The following is a 23,534-nucleotide window of genomic DNA, read 5'->3' as shown; positions in this document are numbered from 1 at the left end:
AGATATTATTGGCCCACCTTGTTCAAAGATACAGGTTATTTGGTGAAGAGATGTGATAAGTGCCAAAGAGCCGGCGAAATTTCAAAAGGGGATGAGATGCCCCTCAATACAATTCTCGAAGTGGATATTTTTGATGTTTGGGGCATTGATTTTACGGGTCCTTTTGTGAGCTCTTGTGGGAACACGTACATTCTCGTAGCGGTGGACTATATCTCAAAATGGGTTAAAGTTATGGCTTTGCCCAACAATGAAGCCCGGAGTTTTGTGACATTTTTGAAAAAAAGTATCTTCACAAGGTTTGGCACTCCTCGTGCTATCATTAGTAATGGGGGTCTCACTTTTGCAACAAGGCGTTCGACATGTTACTTTCTAAGTACAATGTCAATCATAAGGTTTCGACCCCCTATCATCCTCAAATTAGAGGCCAAGTGAAAGTCTCCAACAGAGAAATTTAGAGTATCTTGTCTAAAACGGTCAATGATAATAGGACCGATTGGTCGAAAAGGTTGGATGATGCTCTTTGGGCTTATTGGGCGGCTTACAAAACTCCGATTGGTATGTCACCGTATCGGTTGGTGTTTGTAAGTTCAGATTCTATGCCTACTCCAGCTCATCCTTGTACAAGGACAAAATGAAGTACCTTCATGACAAATATGCTCAGGATAAGGAGTTCAAGGTTGGAGATATGGTTCTCTTGTTCAATTCCCAGTTATGCCTACTTCAGCTCATCCTTGTACAAGGACAAAATGAAGTACCTTGATGACAAATATGCTTGGGATAAGGAGTTAAAGGTTGGAGATATGGTTCTCTTATTCAATTCCCGGTTACGTCTGTCTCCAGGTAAGCTCAAGTCAAAGTGGAGTGGGCCATTTGAAGTTGTGTTCGTGACCCCATTTGGTGCTCTTGATCTAAGGAACAAGAATGGTGAAGTATTCAGAGTCAATGGGCATCGGTTCAAGCACTATCTTGGGAAATTTGATAATGGCCACTTGGTGGCACTTCCATCTAAAGTGATGTGCTGGTAACATGCGTCATACCGCGACGTTAAATCTTGCGCTGCTTGGGAGGCAACCCACGTCTGTATCTTTTTGTTGTTTTCTGTGTTTTCTTGGTAGTGTAGTTTTGATTTTTGAGCTAACTGATTGTGGGATGTTGCAGGGATTAAGTTGATGTAGTACAAAATAGTTTGAAAAAGTTGAATAGTCTTTGAAAATTGCCAGTGCGACCGCGGTTGCTTTTGTGCGGTCCGCACTGGTCAAAAGTAGTGCCCTCTGAAGTTTGCCACCACAGTCGTATTCCATCTAGTGCGGTCCGTGGTGGACCTTAGCTGCCGCGGTCGCTTTTATGAGGTTCGCGGTGCCCTGACGTGGTCTGCATTGCTATTTTGCACGGGCCGCGGTGCCCGAATAACTGAAAGTAAAGCTATGCCCATCGTGGCCACATTGCACGTTATGCGGTTCGCGATGGCCCACCGCGGCCGCGGTGCTACTTTGTGCAGGCCGTGGTGGTTGGATTTAGAGAGGTGGTATTATAGTCCTTATCTCAGTGCAGATTGCGGTCACTTTTGTGCGGTCCACGGTGCCCTCAATATGGACACAGTACTGTTTGTGCGGGCCGCGGTGAGGAGATTCAGAGAGATGTTTTTAGGGGTCTTGTCCCAATGCAGATCGCGATCACTTTTGTGTGGTCTTTGGTGCTCCCAGTGCGGCCGCACTCCTGTTTGTGCGGGCCGCGGTGCTCTGTTCTGTAACTATTTCGGTAATATGTAATCTGATGTCTACAGTTCAATTTCAACACTTTTTTCATTGCTTGTGCTGATACTAACCATGTTAGATGTGTATGCTTGTAGATAATGGTCAAACAACGAGGTGGAGGTTCCAAACAACCTGGGCGAGGTAATTCCTCCCGGAGAGGGAAGCAAAGGATGGTAAAACTTACTCCCCAAGCTAGAAAAAACATAATAGAAATGAGAAAAACAATCAAAGCGGTTGATAGAGCCATTGACAACTCGGGGAGTGAGTATGAGCCATCTCGGGAGATCTCTTTAGATTCAGTCCCTCTTTACATCCCATATCCGGAGAACACCATAAATAAAGACACTCCCCCATCTTCCCCCAATGCTCGAGCTTCAATCAACATTTCTTCTTGGTCATCTGACAGCTCAGCGGCAGGTAGTGGGGATAAATACTCTACCTCTCCCACAACGTCACTATCTGGAGAGGGTGCTAAGGGTGATGAGGGAGATAGGGAGTTGCCTGGGGGTGGTGTGCCTCAGGTTGGGGGAGTTGGCAGGACTAGGAATCCCGCAGTTTGGGAATATAGATTCGTCAGCCAGGTGGTGTTCCACAAGTTTAGGGAATGGTGGCCGTCACAGGAGTTGATTCTTGTGAGGAGCTTCATCGACAAAGACCTTCTACCCGTACACCCCAATGTACATAGACAGTTTCAGGCTCGAGTGGGTTGGGAGTTCTTTAAAGACAATTTTGTGAAGGCAAATAATAATATGGTCAAGGAGTTATATAGCAATGTGGCCCATATCTTGAAGGGCACTAAGGTGACCAAAGTGAGAAACAAAAATGTTTTATTTACTGGGAAGGCACTAAATGAATACCTTGGGTTCAATGATGAAGATGTGTCCCTTTACAATGATAAGTTAGCAATGGGCGAGGAGGTTCGTCCGTAGTTAGCTTCATACCTGGCAATCCCGGGTACGGTTCTAGAATAGTTACAAGCAGGGGCCAAAATACTTCGGAGAACCTTCAACTTTGAGGCTAGAGGGTGGTTGACTTTTGTGTGCAGTCGGCTCGACCCCACTACCCATGATCAGACTATTCCACTTTCCCGGGCCGTTCTTGTTGCTTCTATTATGGCGGGATATCCTATCAACGTGGGCAATGTGATGTCTCACGTTATTTGTGCAGTGGGGGTTGAGCATGACCGGAACTACCCTTTTCCCAGCACCCTCACTATGTACTTCCAGGACTTGGAGGTAGAGAAAGGACTGTTTGACGTCAAGGTCAAACCTGTGGCTCCGTTCTCTCGGTACAATTTGAAGGGGTCAGACAACCCCAAGGACAAAAATTACAAGCCTCTGTTTCTGCCACAACCAGCCAGTCTGAAGAGCCGGTTGCGGTAGAGCTCTCCACTAAGCCTACTTCCACAGTTGTTGACATGCCTCTCGGACCTTCCACTACTGTTGGTCCCTCTACTCCTACTGGCCCGAGGATTCTATCTTTCCAGGCCCATCCTATCACCGTCCACCAGCTGAGCCAGACACTTCATAGCTTGAACAACTGGATGGCGACTGCTTCATCCAAGTTGTCCACCTTGACTTCTACCATTGCGGCTCAGTCGGCACCACAGCCAGTGCAGGTGCCCTAGCCTATCGAGGATGCACTTAAGGAGATTCTTGCCAACCAGCAAAAGATCTTTGATTCTCAGGCTGCCTTGGCTAAGGCAGTGGATTCATATGGCAAGGCTCTTAGGGAGCTTGCCAGGGAGCATAAGAAGCTGCGCAAAACACGGGCTTCCAAGGAGTCTTTGAAAGCACTGAGAGAGGATGTTGACAAAGTAAAGGCAGACCAGCTGCATTTAGACTTGCTATTTGAGGACCCAGCCCCAGTAGAAGCACCAGTAGTAGAGCCATAGCAGAAGAAGACTCAGAGGCTTCCTAGGAAGAAGATGAAGCTCCCTAGTGCAGACGAGGTGGTCATCCGGTTGGCAAACCCACAGGAGGTCTCCTCCAGTCAGCCAAAGATTGCTCCAGATATTCAGTCCGTCTAGGTCCAGGCCCCAATCCCAGCAGTTGAGTAGCAGGAGATCGGGAACCAGTTTGAGGTTCCCGTACATACAGAGGACCTGGGGACCACTCATATTCCCATGCATACAGACGAGGCTTAGGGAGCTCCTATATCCTTTCCTCTTGATTTTTGATGCTTATTTGTTTATTTGGCATTGGGGACAATGCCAGCTTTTATTTGTGGGGGTGCACCCTACTTTTTATCTGGATGCTTGTATATATTAATTGACTTAGTTTATGTTTCTGTTGATTTTTTATTTTGTCTGTATATAACTTTACATTTAGTTACTTTTATCGCACTTTTTATCTTCTCTTTGGTCTGTATATAAAGTTACATTCTTGTATATATATTCATCCCCCATTGTATATTCTAATGCCCAATTGTAAACATTCATTCTATTTTCTATTTTCGTACAAATTTTTCATTCTTAGTTAGTAGATAGGCTCGCAGCCTTTTTGTTTCGGTTTTGGCGCTTTCAATAAGCCCTTGGTTTTCTTGAATGCCACAGTTCTTTCCAATGGTAGAGTATTGTGCGAACCGGGTGGCTCTTCCCGATGATGGATGGCTTGATAACCTTCTTAAGGGTTTGAATCTGTTTTTGATTTTTCTTTTGTTTTTAGTAGTTTATAGTTAAGGGTACCTCAAGCAAAGTTTCACTTGGGCCTAACACATTTTACTTTGATACCATGGTCAAAGACAAGTGGTTGTGTTTAGTATGGTGAAAGTAGTGACCTTGAGACTCTTGTTTTGACCAAACAAACATCATGTGGTCTTTCGAGACTATTGTGTGCTCAATCATGTCTAAGGTTGGTGTGGGACCTCGACTATATGTCTTTAGCAATCCTTGAGTGTGTGTGGTGTGAAATCGAATTGTGAGTCCAAGTCCCGAGCCAATGGTCTAGAACTTGCCCTGAATGTTTGTTGAGGCGAAATTTTGAGTTAAATTTGACTTGAGAAGTGATTATAGGCTCTCCTTGTTCCAAATAATAGTCGAACGAATCCATAGCCTACCAATGATATAATCCCAAGCTAACCCTTTTTGAGTCTTAAATCTTTTTCTTTCAAGAACCAATGCTACAAGCCTATATCCGTTCTAAATTATACCCCCTCTTGGCACCCAAATCGTCCCTAAAGTAATGGCAAAAATCTATGTTTGGGGGGGGGGAGACAAGAAAGGAAACAAAAGTGGTAAAAGGTACAAAAGCAAAAAGGAAAGGAAGGTGGTGAAAAAGAAAGAAAAGTAAAAGACAAAAAGAAAGCCCAATGTGCAAAGAATAAAATGGGATTCAAGAAAAACAAAAGTGAAAAAGGTGTAGAAAAAGTAGAAAAAGGAGAAATGCTTTGAATTGCATAAGAAAGAGTGACAATGTGTCTCTCTAACCCCTTGAAAAGAAGTGAAATACTCAAAGAGTCAAAGAGAATTGTGCCAAAATGAATCAAAATAAGTGCTTAAGGGAAGATGAAACCCATATAGACCAACAACTTTTCCTACCCTGATCCAAAAGCCTTCACATTGACTCCACAAAAACCCTATATGATCTTGAGTGGATGACGCTTGCATTAGTGGATACATACATGAGGGTCAAGCATATGGTACTAAGAGCCAGACTTGTGACCTTTCCTTGAGAGAGACGAGTGAATTCCCATTAACCTTTGTTTGTGTGCTTGTATTCTAAAAGGTGAGGTTTGCTTAGGAAGAGTTAAGGACGTGTGAGTTTGGGTTCCACAACAACCAAAGTAATTGAGAGAGTTCTTTGATGTACTGAGTCAATTCGTCAAGCTCATGTGTCACACTTGATCCATAGTTTTTCAAAGTTTAAGTTTTGTTAATGATCCATTCGTATTAAGGGAAATTGTTAGTCCCAATTGATGCTTGTTGAGGTTACCTTAGGATAGCTGGAGTAACTTGGATTTTCCTTTAAGGAGTGGGCCTTATTTTGTTTTCTTGAGGACATGCAAAGGTTTAAGTTTGGGGGAGTTGATAAGTTAGGATTTAACATGTTTTATGCCCCTACTTGCCTATGCTTTGATCATATATTGTTACAAAATATTCCTAAAAGGCTTACAAGTTGTGCTTGATTGCAGGTTTGATCGACAAAGTGAAGAAATGTCAAAGATTTGCTCAAAAAGAAGTGAAACCTACTCAAATATCAAAGACCAAGGAATTTAAGAAAATAAGGCCAAGTGCGGACCGCGCAAAATGGAATGCGGCCGCACTAGGTGGTTCAGAGAGTTGGTGAATTAGGCTAGAAGAAGCGCGGCCACGGTACACATCTCACGGTCCGCGGTGAAGGCTCCGTGGCCGCACTACTCTTTTGTGCAGTCCGCGGTCATGGGATTTAGAGAGATGAAGTTTTCAAAGCCAGTGCCATGCGGTCCGCGATCGTGAGTGCGCGGACCATACCAGATCCCTCCGCGGCAGCGGTCCATTCTACGCGGTCCACGGAGTCCAAGTTCAAAGAAGCAAAAGTGAGCCCAGTACGACCACGATCCATTTAATGCTGCCCGCACTGACCCCCGCAAGGGTATTTTTTCCAGTTTTTCCAGCCTAGTATAAATATAACATTTTACCATTTTTTAGGTTATCATATATATCAGTTGAGAGCTGCGCTCGTGAGATCAACTTTTGTAGCCATTTTTGGCACTTTTGCTTTACATTTACAACAGATTCTTGTAGATTAATTTTATCAATTGATTAATATGCTTAGTTCTTCATCTATTTCTTTAATTTCTTTATCTAGCATGAGTAGCTAAACCCATTAGCTAGGGTTGTGGCTCAACCCTAGTATGGGTAATTGATGGGTGTTGCCATCTAATGTGAGATTGACTATGGGTGTTTGCTATTTGGGTTGATTTTATGTGTTAATATAGTATTGGTGGTTGCAAACACTAATTCAAGCTTTGTGGGTTTAACTCTTCTTGAGAAAGAGAGTCTATGACCCCAAAATTGACCCAACACGGAATTGGGATGGACTCATGAGAAGTGATAGTCCCAATTAATGGGTTAAACCTCGAGAGAATAATTACCCTACTTGAACTCTAGTTGCTTGGTCTAATTTGCCTACCTATTTGGTCTCGAGAGAGTCAATTAGGAAAAATCACTCTCCCTACCAAGAGGTGTGAGAGTGGGTAAAATTGTGCAATAGTTATAGCATGAGCCCCAATTATGTCAATCGAACCTTAGTAATATCTACCCGTCAATTAGCCACCTAGGTAGTGTCACAACCCTAGTGCCTTCTTCCCTTTAGATACAACTTAGCAATATTCTCGCAGCATAATTTAGTGTTAATCAATAGTTTTACAAAAATAGTTATAATTTGAAAACCCAAAAATGTTTGAAGTGACATTAGGAGCACAAACACATCTCTAGGATAGACAGACAATCCAACTCCACTACTAGCTCCCTGAGGAAATCGATCCTGACCCTTATATTGGTTAAAAGCTATTGTGACATGCTCATACTACCTTAGTGTAGCATCAAGTTGGCAGCGATCACCTATAGACATGTCTTCTAGATGCATATGTAGGATTCGGGTTTCGAGTAATTACAGATATGGTAATATATGAAAGTGTAGAATTCTATAGACATAGCATTTACATGAAGGTGCAAAGGTTCTTATAATCATGATATCTATATGTGAAGGTGTAGAACTCCTTATAGGTGTGCTATCTACGTATGAAAGTGCAGAAACTCCGATAGGCATGATGTCTATATGGTTGCAGAATCACGTAAACCTATAAACAGGATATCTACAGATGAGAGTGCATAAATATGTAAAGCTATAGGCTTTGGGTCTTGCATACAGTTACCCCTACCTCTTTACTAATCACCCCAAAAGTTTATTATAAAGTTATTACAATCCAAAAATAAAATAGAGAAAATACATCCGAAAATTGAAAATTACAACCAATGAGAGCCTAATTCAGACATCATGTCTGAAGTGTGAGTAAACCAACTCCCAAGATCAAGACCCAAAGCCTTTCTCTCATTTGGATGTGTCAGAGTTCCCTAAGAGCCTCATATGGACTTCGGGCAGTGCTCACATCCAAATGCATTGCAGGATTAAGTCATAGTGCAGTGTGGAAGGGCCAGCCCTCAAGCGTCCAAGTAGAAGGTAAGAGTGAGTGCAAGTGCAGAGTTCTGAGAGGGGGAAAGGAAAAGGAAGTAACTTAAAACCAGTGCACATAGGGGTATAGGGGAGTGAGGATTTAGCAGGAAGAGCAGCCAAAGGGGTATACCCAGCAATGAGACATACTGGCACACCTTCCAGCCTACTTAGAGGTTAAGACCTCAGGGGTTCAAAACTCAGTTCATGGACAACATTTCTTGTTGCGATGCCCCAAGTCTCGACTTACAAACACATAGGGTAATGGGATAGGGAGCAAGTGTTAACAAAAAGAGGCAAGCAGTAGCACATAGGCATATTAAGTTAGATGCTAAACTTTACAGAAAACAATAAAGTGTACATAGAAACAAAGACTGCAAGTAAACACATTGGGGTGATTCTAAAAATTAAGTTAGGGCATACCAGTTTCAAAGGGACAAGTAAAGAAGAACACAGTAGTCTTGTAAAAGCCAAAGTGCAGACAAGAAGCGAGAACACTCTAAGTATGAATTCAGAAGAGGTTGTGAGCTTGTGAAGTATGAAGTGTGTAGTGGTGAAAAGGGGTCATTCCTTTTATTGTATATAAAGCAAGTAGAAATAAGGTAAGAAAATAGTTTGAAGACCGATTGTCAATCAATAACACAAGGTTTCCCTTAATTAAGGGATTCAGATTCAAACGGGTAAAACTAATTAAGGAAAGAAAGTAGTCAAACACTTTGTGCAAAGTAGTAAATTAGAGGCAAATACATAAAGGTTATTTAAGGACATGGCCTTGACAGTACACAGTTTGTGCCAATAAGGCAAGGGAATTAGTTAATAGCCAGGAAATCAGAGATCAAAGATTTGGTATGAATGAACCAAGTTTGAAAGGTGGAAAAGGTTTTAACTTAAGAAAAATCAGTAACAATCAATCAGACCTATTAAAAAGGAATTCTGAATTAATCACTAGGTTGAAAACCTCTTTGAAGAAAAAATCATCACACATATAAAAAGCATACAAACACGTTTAAACATGAAAGAACCTTGTCATGCCCTTGCAAAAATTAGTAGAAAGTCCAGTGTAGGAGAGTTTTAGAAAAAGTTCAAAATTGTACGAAAACAAAGATGTCCAAACTCAATTCGGACTCAAAATAAGTCATGAAAGAGTTAAGGGTTCTAAAAAGCTAAAACCCTAGTTCACATAATCAAACCTCGGCAGAATCCCCAAATTTTAGGGTTTCCACCTTGAATCAAATACAGAGATAAAGAGGTAATTAGTCGAAACAGGCTTAGGGATTTCTTTCAGAAACTCATGAGAAAGCACGCAAACACAGTAAAAGATTCAAAGCAAATAGAGTGAAGAAACTAATTCGAATCATAATGAGATTACAACTCATAGTAGAAGCAACAGTAGAAAAAAACATGCTTAAGAAAGTCTTTAGTAAAATAGTAAGAACACTTAAGAACATGGTAGAAGGAAGCAATAGGCGAAGCATATCAGATCGCAGTGGAAGAAAATAGCAGAGCATAGTGAAAATCATACATGCACATAGTGTAGAAACAGAGTAGAAGAACATGTGTGGTAAAAGAAGAACATAAGAACACACTAGAGACAAACATACATAAAGGAAAAGGAAAAGAAAAGTCAGAGAAACACCTTAAGCATTTTTAGAAAACCCTAAATCATAAAGAAGTGATTTTGAAAGTAATTTTTGAAAGAAAAGTTAGGGAAATCGTTTGAAAACTCAAGTAGAGCATAGATACATAACAGATCTAAAAAGATCAGAGAAAACCTCGAAGAGTTAGGGTTTCAGAAGAGCCCTAGAAATGAGAAAGACTTGGGAAAATGTCTGATCTGAGTCGGAGAAGTTAGAACCAGGCTCGAAACACCATTGTATACCGAAGCAAAGCTGGAGATGGTTGTAGAACCTTGAATCGGCAGAGATCTGAGCGAAAACCTTCGAGGTCAGACCTCGAATCTTCAAGTATCAAGTGTATAAGAGCAAGGGGAGGTGAGTTTAAGACTCTCATGGCCTGGGAGGCCATGGATACCGGTGGTTTCAAGGTTTGAAGACAATGAGAGGGGCTAGGGTTAGGGAATGTTCGAGAGAGTCTGAGAAAGGAGAGGATTTCAGAGGCGGTGGGTTAGGGGAAAATGATTTTAGGGTTGGGTGTTTGTGAATTAAAAAGGAAATGAATGATTGTGGTCGTTGATCTAAATAATCAACATCCTAGATCAAAAGGGGAGGTCAGACGGGTTAGATTAGTTGGGTTAGGGGCGAGTTAAATTGAAATTGAGCCGGTCAATTTGGGATTTGAAATTGGGTTAATTTGGGGGATGATTTAGGCCATAATTGAAATTAAATAGGGCTAGCATTTAAATAACCACTTTCTCCCTTTTATTTTATAAAAATAGTAAAATAATTTCTTAAAATAAATTAAAGGTAATAACTTAATTAATAATATATAAATAATAAATTAAAAATACTGGAACCAATTTCATAAATATAAAAAGGCAATTAGATCCTAAAATAGGCTAAAATTGCAATTATATGCAATTTAGCCTTAAAAATACTAAATAAATTTGTAAAAATGTGCAAAACTTACATTAGCTATATTTTGGTATAAATATGAGAATAAAATACATTAAGCACCAAAATAATAATTTGAGGAACAATTATTGGTTTTTGTACTATTAAAATAGGGCAATAAGTTGATTTAAAAATCTTTACAAATTAGAAAAAATACTAAAATACTTGGGCATACTATATATATATATATATATATATATATATATATATATATATATATACTATTTTGAAAGTATTTTGCATATATAAAATATACAGGAAAAAATTGGGTATCAACAGCTGCCCCTCTTTACCCGGGAAGGATGAAAGAGTTGTCGGGTAAAGATATGACGGCCAATTTGACCGAACGAAATGGTTTGAAGAATCTGACCGTGCTTTAGTTCCTGAGTTGCTTACATATCCCTAGTCTTATAGGAATCAGGCCATATGTAGTTTAGGATCCATCGGCGTAATATGCCAATGGAGATTTTTCAAGAACGGATGAGATATTCGGGTTGGGATGGATGGTTAAAGTCTAGTAGGGCCGCGGGAACTAGAGCGGGATCGCTCTTGCTAAGACGGCTGTTGCTAGATGGTTTACCTGCAAATAATCAATACAAGTGTATATTGTGCGAAAAATTAAACATGATGTAATTTCCCGTCGGACCATGAATACTGTCTTTGGACGGGTAGGATGACGTCCTGGGCCATGAAGCATATAATAAGGGATTCGTAGGCTATGAAATAATATTCTCGGGCTATGAGAATGATGTCTACGAACCATGATTCCTTTGAATAATGATATGCAAAAGATGAAAAAGGGGGTCCTCGGGCCATGACATGGTGTTCTCGGGCTATGAAAATGGTGCCTCTGAACAATGACGCCTTTGGACAATTTGGCAAACTTTCAGCCCATGAGATGCAGAAAGTGGTGATCTTTCAGCCCATGAAATGCAATAAGGTGGCGATCTTTCAGCCGATGCAGGATTTAAATGAAGTGGCGATATTTCAGCTGATGTAAGACGTAAATAAAGTGGTGATTTTTCAGCCATGCAGATGTAAATAAAGCGGCGATATTTAAGCCATGTTGATGGAGATAGAGCTTAACCTCGGAAGGCAGAATGGTAGCCTTATGCAATGCATAGAATGCATGTGGAGGTAGAGCTTTACCTCAAAAGGCAGAATGGTAGCCTTATGCAATGCAGGAAATGCAGATGAAGACAGAGCTTAGTCTCGGAAGGCAGAATGGTAGCCTTATGCAATGGAGGTAGAGCTTAACCTCGAAAGGCAGAATGGTAGCCTTATGCAGTGCAGGAAATGCAGATGGAGACAGAGCTTAGTCTCGGAAGGAAGAATGGTAGCCTTATGCAATGCAGGGAATGCAGGTGGAGGTAGAGCTTAATCTTGGAAGGCAGAATGGCAGCCTTATGCAATGCAGAAAAAATGCAGATGGAGGTAGAGCTTAACCTCAGAAGGCAGAATGGTAACCTTATGTAGGAAGTAAAAAGGCAAATGATAATAGAGTTTTCTTACCTGATAGCAGGTTGCGATATTGTGACCGCTGGGACATTGTGCCTGCTGGGGACACTGTTGTGTGCGGATAGAACCTGTGAGTAAGTGCCACGGTTCTGAGAGTTATATTCCTGACCAATGTTTGTTTCATGAGAGTATGGTATATTTGATGATTTTGCAACTCAAGTGTCTGCATCCAAATAAAAATTGTGAGTTTGGTAAAGGGTAAAGGTTAGTTCGTGTCACCTGCTGGCTTTGCTTGACCTGCTCGACTTTGATATGGTGATACTACTCGTATCATAGGGGTAGCATTGCTAAACAAGGCAATTTTAGTAATAAACATGCATGATTTAGTAAAGAATAACGTAAGTACATGATTAAGAATAGTTTTCTTTAGATGAACCGACGACTGTGACATGGTTCAAGACATTGCAACTTCGCTTGCTCCAGAATTTTGAGGGTCCTCCTCAAAATTCTACCCCGGTTTACGGGGCTCCTGATTCTGACAGCTATTGATGATAAATGGCTGAAATCAACTTCGGAATTTTGAGTGTCCTCCTCAAAATTCTGCCTACATATCCCCATAGGGCTACCTACGTATTGTGACCGAACCCATAGGGCTACCTACGTATCCCCTCTTAAATGGGAATTAGGTCAGGTGTAGTTCAATTACATAAGGAAATCATAGATGTTACACATAGTATCACTTGACTGCGTCTGAATTAATTGGCTTTGGCCAGACTTCTCCGTTCATTTCTACAAGTATGAGGGCTCCTCCAATCAAAACCCGATGAACCATGTACGGACCCTGCCAGTTGGGAGAGAATTTCCCTTTGGCTTCATCTTGACGTGGAAAGATTTTCTTTAGCACCAACTGCTCCGATGTGAATTGTCTTGGCTTGACTCTTTTGTTGAAGGCTCTGGACATTCTGTTCTGATAAAGCTGACCATGGCAAACTGCATTCTTCTCTTTCCGTCTATAAGAGCTACCTGTTCATAACAACTTTTCACCCATTTTGGCATTGTCGAGTTCAGCTTCCTGTATGATCCTTAGGGAAGGAATTTCTACCTCGACAGGAATGACTGCTTCTGTACCATAAACCATCATATAGGGAGTTGCCCTAGTTGATGTGCGGTCTGTGGTGCGATACCCCAATAAAGCAAATGATAACTTCTTGTGCCACTGTTTATGCTTTTCTATCATTTTCCTCAATATCTTCTTGATATTCTTATTGGTGGCTTTTACGACTCCGTTCATTTGAGATCTGTAGGCTGTAGAATTCTTGTGTTCGATCTTGAAGGTTTCACACATGGATTTTATCAAATCACTGTTGAGGTTGGAGCCATTATCAGTAATGATTGACTCTGGAATTCTGAACCGACCATGATACGGTTGCGGATGAAATCCGCCATGACTTTCTTAATTACAGTCTTGTAAGATGCTGCTTCAACCCATTTGGTAAATTAATCAATTGCTACTAGGATAAACCCGTGCCCATTTGATGCGGCGGGTTCGATTGGTCCGATAACATCCATTCCCCAGGCGGCGAACGGCCACAGCGATCTTGTTGCATTAAGCTCTTTTCGAGGCACTTTTATCATGTCAACATGTATCTAGCAACGATGGCACTTTCGGACATACTAGATGCAATCTGTCTCTATAGTCATCTAGAAGTTACCAGCCCGAAGTATCTTCTTTCCTAATACAAAGACATTCATATGTGGACCGCAGGTCCCATCGTGGATTTTTTCTAGCAATTTAGATGCTTCTTTTGCATCGACACATCTTAGCAATCCTAAATCAGGAGTCCTCCTATACAGGATTCCTCCACTGTGAAAGAAATTGTTAGACAACCTCTGAAGTGTGCGTTTCTGAGTAGGATTTGTGAGTTTTGGGTATTCTCCTTTTGTCAAGTATTCTTTGATATCATGAAACCAAGGCTTTCTGTCTGCTTCTTCTTTGACATGAGCACAGTAAGTGGATTGATCATGGATCTTTACCAGAATGGAATCAATGAAATTCTTGTCTGGATATTGTATCATGGATGATAGGGTAGCCAGTGCATCGGCGAATTCATCCCGGGAAACATGCTGGAATTCTATTTTTGTGAACCTCTTTCTCAACTCCTGTACGTAATGCAGATAAGGGAATATTTTGGAATTCTTAGTTTCCCATTCTTCTCGGACCTGATGTATAAGCAAATTTGAATCCCCAATTACTAGCAACTGTTGAATGTTCATGTCAATATCCATATTGAGCCCTAAGATGCAGGCTTCGTACTCGGCCATGTTGCACGGGATTCTGAGTTTGGTAAATACTAGGTAATGTTGACCGGTTTCTAATACTAGGACTGCTCCTATGCCGACTCTTTTGAAATTTGCCGCTCCATCGAAAAACATTCTCCAACCGTCATAGGATTCTGCAATGACTTCTCCTATGAATGATACCTCTTCATCAGGAAAATATGTTTTCAGGGGTTCGTATTCTCCGTCCATAGGATTTTCCACAAGGTGATCTGCTAGTGCTTGTCCTTTGATCGCTTTCTGAGTTATGTAGACAATGTCAAATTCACTCAACATGATTTGCCACTTGGCTAGCTTGCCAGTGGACACAGGCTTTAGGAAGATGTACTTTAAAGGATCCATCCTTGATATGAGATATGTGGTATAGACACAGAAATAATGCCTCAACTACTGAGCTACCCAAGTCAAAGCACAGCAGGTGCGCTCTAACAGAGAATACCAGGCCTCGTACAGGGTGAACTTCTTACTGAGGTAATAGATGGCCTGCTCTTTCCTACCTATTTCGTCATGTTGCCCCAGAACACAACCAAATGCTCCATTCAATACTGCAAGGTAGAGTAATAGAGGTCTACCTGGCTTGGGCGGGACCAATATTGGTGGTGTTGACAGGTACTCCATGATTCTATCGAAAGCTTTTTGGCAATCATCAGTCCATTTGGTAGCGGTGTCCTTTTTCAACATCTTAAATATCGGCTCACAAATAACTGTAGATTGTGCTATGAATCGGCTGATGTAGTTAAGTCTCCCCAAGAAACTCATCACCTCCTTCTTGTTCTTTGGCGGTGGCAGTTCTTTAATAGCTTTGACCTTTGATGGATCCAATTCTATTCATCGGTGACTCACAATAAACCCAAGTATCTTTCCAGTAGGAACCCCGAATGCATATTTTGTGGGATTCAGTTTTAGATTGTACCTTTGTAATATATTGAAGAACTTCCTCAAATCTTCCATGTGGTTAGTGGCTTTCTTGAACTTTATGATGACATCATCTACATACACCTCAATCTTCTTGTGTATCATATCGTGGAAGATAGTAGTCATGGCCCTCATGTAAGTGGCCCCTGCATTCTTCAACCCGAATGGCATCATCTTGTAGCAGTACATTCTCCATGGCATAATAAAGGCCGTTTTCTCAGCATCTTCTTCATCCATCCAGATCTGATGATACCCAACGAAACAATCTACAAATGATTGCAACTCATGCTTGGCGCAATTGTCAATCAGGATATGTATGTTTGGCAAGGGTAAGTCTTCTTTCAGACTGGCCTGGTTCAGATCCCGGTAGTCGACACAGACTCTGACCTTCCCGTCCTTCTTTGGTACTGGCACGATGTTGGCTAGCCATGTTGGATATTCCACTACCCTGAGGACCTTAGCTTTGACCTGCTTAGTGACTTCTTCTTTGATTTTCAAGCTCATATCAGGCTTGAACTTTCTGAGTTTTTGCTTTACCGGTGGACATGTCGGATCAGTTGGCAGTTTGTGTGCCATAATAGATGTACTTAGACCAGTTATGTCATCATATGACCAAGCAAATATTTCTTCATATTCCCCTAAAAATTATGTGTATTCCTTCTTTTCCGATGGCGATAAGTGGACATTGATTCTTGTTTTTTTAACGTTCTCTGCATCTCTCAGGTTAACAATCTCGTTCTCGTCTAGGTTGGACATAGGTCTGTTCTCAACTTTCTTAACAATCTCTTCCAGTATTTCATCTTCCTTTGAATCTGTGTCCGTTTGTTGCGTTGTCTCGTTGCATGTCACAGACATTGGTTCATCAAGATAGGTATTAGTAATGTTGTATAAGTAAAGTAATGAGAGAAAATAATAAGAGTAGGATTTGTAAGGAAACTGAAATGTTTTGATAAATTTCATAATTGTTTTGAACATTAGAAGATCTTATTGCGAAAATTCAAAAATACAAAAGGAAAATCAACTAGTAAAAATAAAAGACAGTGCATGATGCTTTGTTTAGCCTTGCTACCCCGAGACTTTCCAGGATCTGGTGGTTCTGATTATCCAATTGTTGAGGCATGCTCCTCTGCTCACTGCCTATATGGAAGGGCCTTCCTCCCCCTCCTCCTTGAGAACAACACAACAATCCATGTCATTGTCCTCTAAGACTTTCCAACTGGCCGATGTCCTCGAGAACAACACAACAATCCTCCTCTACTAGTGCTTCCTCTTCTTTTGACCCATAGATAACATCGGCCAGTTGGAAAGTCTACTCCAAATGTGGTATTGGCTACTCCAGCGGATGGTAAGGACCGCGCCATGGTAGAGACCAGTGGTTGAATTCCTCCCAAGTGTACTCAAATCCCAGACCGAAAGTAGTGCCATGTTTCTTTAGTTTGATAGGCTTGGCGATTCCTTGGAGGTTTTTGCCAAGTCCCTTGCCAGGTTCATATCCACTTCAGTTCAATATGCTATCAATTTTGTTATCCCACCATTTATCTTTGTTAACGGCGTTGACTCTCTCAATGTGGTGATAGGTTTCCCCGCCTATCTTTCTCTTTCCTCCGATCGCTGGGCTGGTTTGGCGACTGTATATGGGATTGCTACCATCGCCATGAATGATCACCTCTTGGTGGATCTATTCAAATTTCACCGCCTGATGCAGTGTTGATGCTATGGCCCCAGCGGCATGAATCCATGGTCGTCTTAACAATAGATTGTAAGATACCGGAACGTCTATAACTTGAAAATCAACATCGAACCAAGTAGGTCCCATTTGCAAACATAGGCTAATTTCCCCAATGGTGGACCTTTGGGAACCGTCAAAAGCTTTGACATTGATGGCCCCATCCTTGATCTCATGTAGCCCCTTTCCCAATGTTCTAAGTGTTACCAACGGACAAATATTAAGGCTGGACCCTCCATCAATTAGGACCCTAGTGATAAAGCAATCTTCGAATTATACAGTGATGTGCAATGCTTTGTTGTGACTCAACCCTTCTGGTGGCAGCTCATCCTCATGAAAAGTGATCTTGTGGCTTTCTAATACCTGCCCTACCATGTTTTCCATTTCTCCTCCGGTGATGTTGCTTGGTATATATGCCTCACTCAGCACCTTCAACAAGGCATTCTTATGTGCATCGGAACTTTGCAGCAAAGCTAGGATAGAAATCTGTGCCGGTGTTTTGTTCAGCTAATTAATGACTGAGTATTCCTTAGCTTGTACCTTTCTCCAGAGATCATCGGGCCCGGTTTCAGTAGTGGTCGGTCGACCAGAGGCTTGATTACTCGACTTAGCTAAATGCTCTAGAGTATAAACCCTGCCAGTTCTTGTCATACCCTGTGCCGTAACTATTTTCCTAAATTTGGCTTTCCCTTTCCTTCTCGCCTTGGCTATGTAATCCCAAGGTATGGCATTTGTATGGAACGGTGTTACAGCCAACATTACTACTGGAATGGGCACCTTTACTCCGAATGGAGCACGTGTTTTGAAGGGTAAAACCGCAACTTCAAACGGTGCTGGTGCATTTGTTGGAGACCCAAACTCGACCTCAATTAGTGTTGGCATCTTTGTAGGGTGTGGTGCTTCAAACTGAAATGGTACAGACATGTTTACCTTCGCATCCCCAGAAGGCCAATTCTGGACTACGATCGGATTGAGGGTGACTATCAGCTTCTTTGGTTCGTCACCTTCTGTGATTAAACCGATCGATCCTTTGGGATCCCAATCATCCTCTATTTCAATCATGTGAACACCTCCACCCTTATGGTCTGGCAGAGGGTTGTTGTGGACATTCGGAGTAGGCTCATTTGCTATAATGATCTTGTTATTGATCAGAGTATGGATCTTATCTTTCGGAGAACGCATTCATCAATGGTATGTCCCTTCCTGCCGGAATGGTATGCATAGAATTTATTTGTATTGACCCACTGAGAAGGGTTTTCAAGGGTTATAGCTGGGATAAGGGTGACGTAACCGGCTGCTTTTAGCCTTTCATATAGCTGGTCAATCGGTTCAGCAATGGCAGTATACTATTTGGGGGGGTCTGCGGTCAAAATTTGGTCGAGGTCTAGGAAAGATTTAACGTGTGGGAGGTGATTGATAGTGGGATGGCTGAGCATTGTAGGCTTGGTAGACATGTGCAGGTTGGGAATATCTGGGTAATGTAGGTTGATAAGTAGGAGGTGGGGGTGATTGGTAAGTAGGTGGTGAAGTTTAGTAAGAGGATTAGGGTGCTTGGTAATTCAGGGTAGGCTGATATGTGAGTGGAGGTATCGGATAGGCTTGGTATTTAATAGGGGATTTGGCTTTTTGTGCAAAAATTACAACACCTACATCCCTTTTCTTGGACGTACAACCAGACTGTAAAGCCTTATTGGTAGCTTACAAGGCTTCAAAGTTCGTAACCATACCACTCTTGATGCTTTCCTCGATCCTTTATCCCAGCTTGATGATGTTAGAAAATTTATGATTCTCGATCAGCATCAGTCTTTCATAGTATTGCGGGTCCTAAGCCCGGACGAAAAACATGTTCATTTGTTCTTCCTCTAAAGTAGATTTGACCTTAGCAGCTTCTGATCTCCAACGAGCGGCATACTCGTGGAATGTTTCCGTGGGCTTCTTCTTTAGGTTCTGAATGTAGAACACATCTAGTGCATTTTCTGTATTGAACATGAATCTTTCCATAAATTCGGATGCCATAGTCACCCATTTGACCATTTCTTCAGGTCTTGGCTAATGTACCAAGATAGAGTATCTCCTCTCAAACTCTTCATGAAAAGCTTCATGCAAATCCTTTCGTCTTACCCTACTCCGACCAGCATGTCGCAGTATGTTCTCAAGTGGACTCTCGGATCCCCTGTACCATCAAACATCTCGAACATAGGAGGTTTGTACCCCTCGGGCAGTTCGACATCTGGTTGTATGCAAAGATCTTCATAGGTCAACCCTTCAATCCCCTTGCTTCCTTTGACACCCTGAATTCGACTAGTGAATTTCTTGAGTTCCACAGCCAGGTTTCTGATGAGTATGTCTTTCTTATCAGATTCGGGTGTGCTTGAGACAGGTTGGGTGGAGTGTGGCATGGTTTCCACATAGATGGGGGTGTTATGGTGGGTGTGGAAATGGTCATTTGTAGAGTTCAAAGGTTCCGGGATGAGCAGTGGAGTATTGTTGGAAGTGGGGCAAGTATTGCAGTGATGGTGAGGAGTGGGATGGTTTTGTGGTTTTGGGATGTTTTGTGGAGGCGTGAGGTTCTGAGCGTTTGGAAAATTGATATTTAGAGTGGTGAAGGAAAATGACAAGTTTGCCAGATTCCGAACCTGATCAAGTTCCTCCTAAAATTTCAACAGTTTCGACTCGAGTTGGGATGCACTTTCTGTAGAGACCTGAGCACCATGAGTGACCTCTACCCGTTCAGTTGAGTTTTCTTTTCTGGTGTTGTTCAAATCTTCCATCTTTCCTTTGTTCCTGTTTTTGATAGGACTAGGAGGAGTGGTGGGTGGAGGGCCATTTGATATTGCCAGAGTGCACGAACAAACCTTTAGGGGGGAGAATAAATAAAACAAAAGTAAAAACAAAAAAGGTAACAAGTTAGTGACGATTAGAAGAAAATGTTGCGATATTTAAACACATAGTGCAAGAATGTAAATCGTGTCCTAATATGGGAACCTCTTTGTGCCCGAGGTAGGCCTAGCGACAAGTTGTTTTGGAGAACTTAGAATGCTAAATGCCTCATTTTATTGATAAAAAGTAGACGAGTCCCAAATCGACACTAAATAACAAGGAATAAAATGTCACTAGTGGCCATTGGCCTTATTACATTTCTTAAAGCAAAAGAAAACTCCTATCTATTTGGTCCCAGAAGGACCATCCTCAGGTTGAATGCTCTCGTTAATCAAATCCTCCAGCTCGCGTAGGTTCACCAGTAGAAATGCCTTTGCCATTTGTTCTCATCCGTTTCCTTCAGCGTTCTGGCAGTCGGTGACTCTCTTCCTCACTTTCCCTTCCAATTCCAATAGACTATACTTCAAGTATTCCAACTTTGCGCTAGCTTTGGTGGCTCTCTCTTTCCACTCGTTGATCTAGTCATTTAATGGAAGACTCCTCCACCAGTCTAGCAAGAGTGAGGGTATGTTAAACATACCGAAGTTAGGGACCTCGTCCTTCACTTTTTGCAAAATAAAAGGGTTAATACCATACCCCTCACCGGACTCGACTATTAAATACCAATAATTGGCATAAAAGAATTTAGTTCTCCCAATAAATGCACAGAACGTGATAGTGTCCGTTGGGTTTTAGGGAAACCCAATAAACTTTGGACAAGGCCATCTTAAAGAGTCATTATGCGGACAACATAACTGACTCGGCTAGGTTTGAACTTGATGCATGCACAATTAAACAGAGTAAGGTTTCTATGGTGTTTTAGACTGGTACCCTTGAGCTAACAACTCAAGAGGGAAAGGCACGGAACCGTCGACTACACCGTTGATCGACTGGTTTTACCGCAAATACGCCTTTGCCAGATTTAAAGGGTGAGAATATCGGAAGAGTACAACCACTCATTATAAGCGTTGCTATATTTTTTGTTTGGCACGAGTGGAATATGATGTTGAAAGCATTCTTATGCAATAATTAAAACAAGTTGTCACGTATTTGCACGTTCATAAAGTAAGAATTACAATAATTTAAAACAGTAACAAAGGATTGCCGTAAAGGAAAGCAGTAAAAGAAACAGAGGAAAGAAACAAGAGACGAGTCAGTTTTTGCAGTAGAAGAGGGAATTAAATACTTAAAGGTATTAAACAAATAAGGCACATAAGAAATGTAATGTCACAGTAATAGCTTGAAATGGTAAAATCCTAAAAATGTCCCCAGTAGAGTCGTCATGCTGTCGCGTCCCCTTTTTCTTGCGGAAGCGAGTTCATGACATTTGGGAGGACAACTCATTCCCTTTCGCGAATTGGGTTTGAATTGAAGAGCTGCCACCTAATGATTTGAATGCATGATGTCACTAAGAAGAACTTGATTTAGGAAACTAGAGATTGGGTAAGGGCTTGAATTTATCCCGAAGGGAAGGTGTTAGGCACCCCTCTGGATCCGCTAATGTTGTTCTCGGCCAGGCTACGGTTGTGACTTTAAGTACAAATAACATGAAGGCGAGTAAGACTTCAAATAAGAGGGGATTTACACATAAGGGTTACAAATAGATGAAATTATAAGAAACAAAAGAAAAGCTGAATTTTGAGAAAATAGTTTGAAATTTGAAAGTAAACAATGAAATAAACAAGTAAAGGAAAGGGGCTACACGAGATGTTATTGCTGTCACAGCTACGTTTTTACCTACACCCGCAAGAAGGGAGTATAAAGGAGTTTTTTCCAATTAAAGGACAATCGAAATGGGATTTATTGTTTAAATATTCAGAGTCGCCACTTGGGAGATTTATGGTGTCCCAAATCACCGGTTTAAAATCCCAAATCGAGGAAAGGTTGACTCTGTATTACAGACCGCGAACCAGAAATCCGAGTAAGGAATTCTGTTAACCCGGGAGAAGGTGTTAGGCATTTCCGAGTTCCGTGGTTCTAACACGGTCGCTTAATTGTTATATTCGGCTTAATTATCTGATTTTAAACACCTTTAAACCTATGTGCATTTTAGCTTTTAACCACTTTTATTTAATTTTAAAGAAGATTGAACGTCATTTAAAACACGTCTTTGGATCGCGCCACATGAAATGCACCCGCAATCCTAAACATATTTTATTCAATGTTTAAAGATTTGATTTGGGTCACATGAAATGCATACCCAAGTTTAGGAAGGTAAGTTATTAAAATAGCGCGCTTAAAGCAATTATGCGTTAGTAACTTTGCAAGGGCCATGAAAATTCGCTAAATGGCGTGCATCGAATTCTAAGGATCAGAATACTAATAAGCGAGGGCCATGCATTTTAAGACTTTTTTTTGGCACAGCGCACCTCGATTATTTTAAAGGACCCTGCTAATTAATTAAATACTGAAGAATTTCCAATCATTAAGGCGAAAGTTTTAAAAATCAATGTTAATAATTCGTAAGTTAACGGTACATGAAATCAAATTGAATTACTGAAGGAACCCAGGCGGGCTATGAACCCAATGACCAATTGCCCATTTCGCCAACAGGTGTGAAGATGCAAATGGGCTCAAACACGAAGCCCATAACTGAGATCTGCCCATCAAAAGGAGACTTGGCACAACTGAGCCGATGCTAATAGCCCAAGTCAGTGATTTAAGTAGTAACAATTAAAAGTAAACTGCATTGTTGTAAAGATTTAGAATCTTGAAAAAAGAAAAAAAACTGATTATTAACAGCTCATGCAGGATGTTTTATCATTTTAAGCCACCAATTCGAATTTCCAGTAAGAAGAAAATCAATTTAAAGTTTCATATAGACTTCATTCATTAACAAAGGACTTGGAACTGCCTGACTCCAAACCTCGAAAGAGAGCAATAACTGGCTGATTCTACCTAAACCAAATAGGAGACTTTTGTATGGCAACATGGCATAACCAAGTTTCTGCATCTCAAAATCAGAGCTACTACATAATCAATATTTAAACTAACACACTCAGTGACTTCAGTAGAATATTACAGCCATTCAGATTAGCTATCAAATACAATATCGTGCACTGAATTTGTTCAAACACTTAAACTAACATCTAGAAGAGGTAAGCAGCCTCAAGTTAGTTTAATGAAACTCACATGTCTAACTTCTGAATACAATCCCACATTAGAACTAATAGTACCAAAATCATGACTAAATGTATCTAACAACATTCTTATTCGCCCATAAATCAAACCATACTAGACCAAATTACTCATCTGCTTTACGAATGCTTTAATAATAACTTAGTGCACACACAACCATGAAACAGGACTACATGATCACAAAACCAAATAATTTAACATATACTGCCTTAAAGCATGGTATCATCAGCATGCTCATTCCCATTTCAATATGTCATTTGGAGTTTAATGTGTACCTGGTTACAACAAAGACAAACAAGAGTTTTGAGAATCAACTTAAAGCAAAACCAAGCTGGCAAATATAGCAACAGAGATCAACAGTAAAAACAAATCAAACAGCTTCCAAAGATCCAACAATTTCAGCTCTTTAAACCATTTTTCACCCAGATACAGCAAGAATTCATTTAAGCTTTCAAATTTCGTTTGAAATTCAAGATTAGTGAGTTGATTTAGAACCAATTCCCACCCCAAAAGATGCAGAAATCTCAATGTGTTTTCAGAATAACTTTTCTCAGCTATTTTTGCT

General features: G+C 41.0%; 1 pseudogene; it reads right to left on the bottom strand.

Moving 5' to 3' along the window:
• The window catches only part of LOC138878708 (CBL-interacting serine/threonine-protein kinase 20-like), a 245,739-nt pseudogene that overhangs the window by 137,501 nt on the left and 84,704 nt on the right, over window positions 1-23,534 (bottom strand).

Source organism: Nicotiana sylvestris, chromosome 9, assembly GCF_000393655.2.
Source record: "Nicotiana sylvestris chromosome 9, ASM39365v2, whole genome shotgun sequence".
Lineage (NCBI taxonomy): Eukaryota > Viridiplantae > Streptophyta > Magnoliopsida > Solanales > Solanaceae > Nicotiana > Nicotiana sylvestris.
This window is presented reverse-complemented; position numbering and strand designations above follow the sequence as displayed.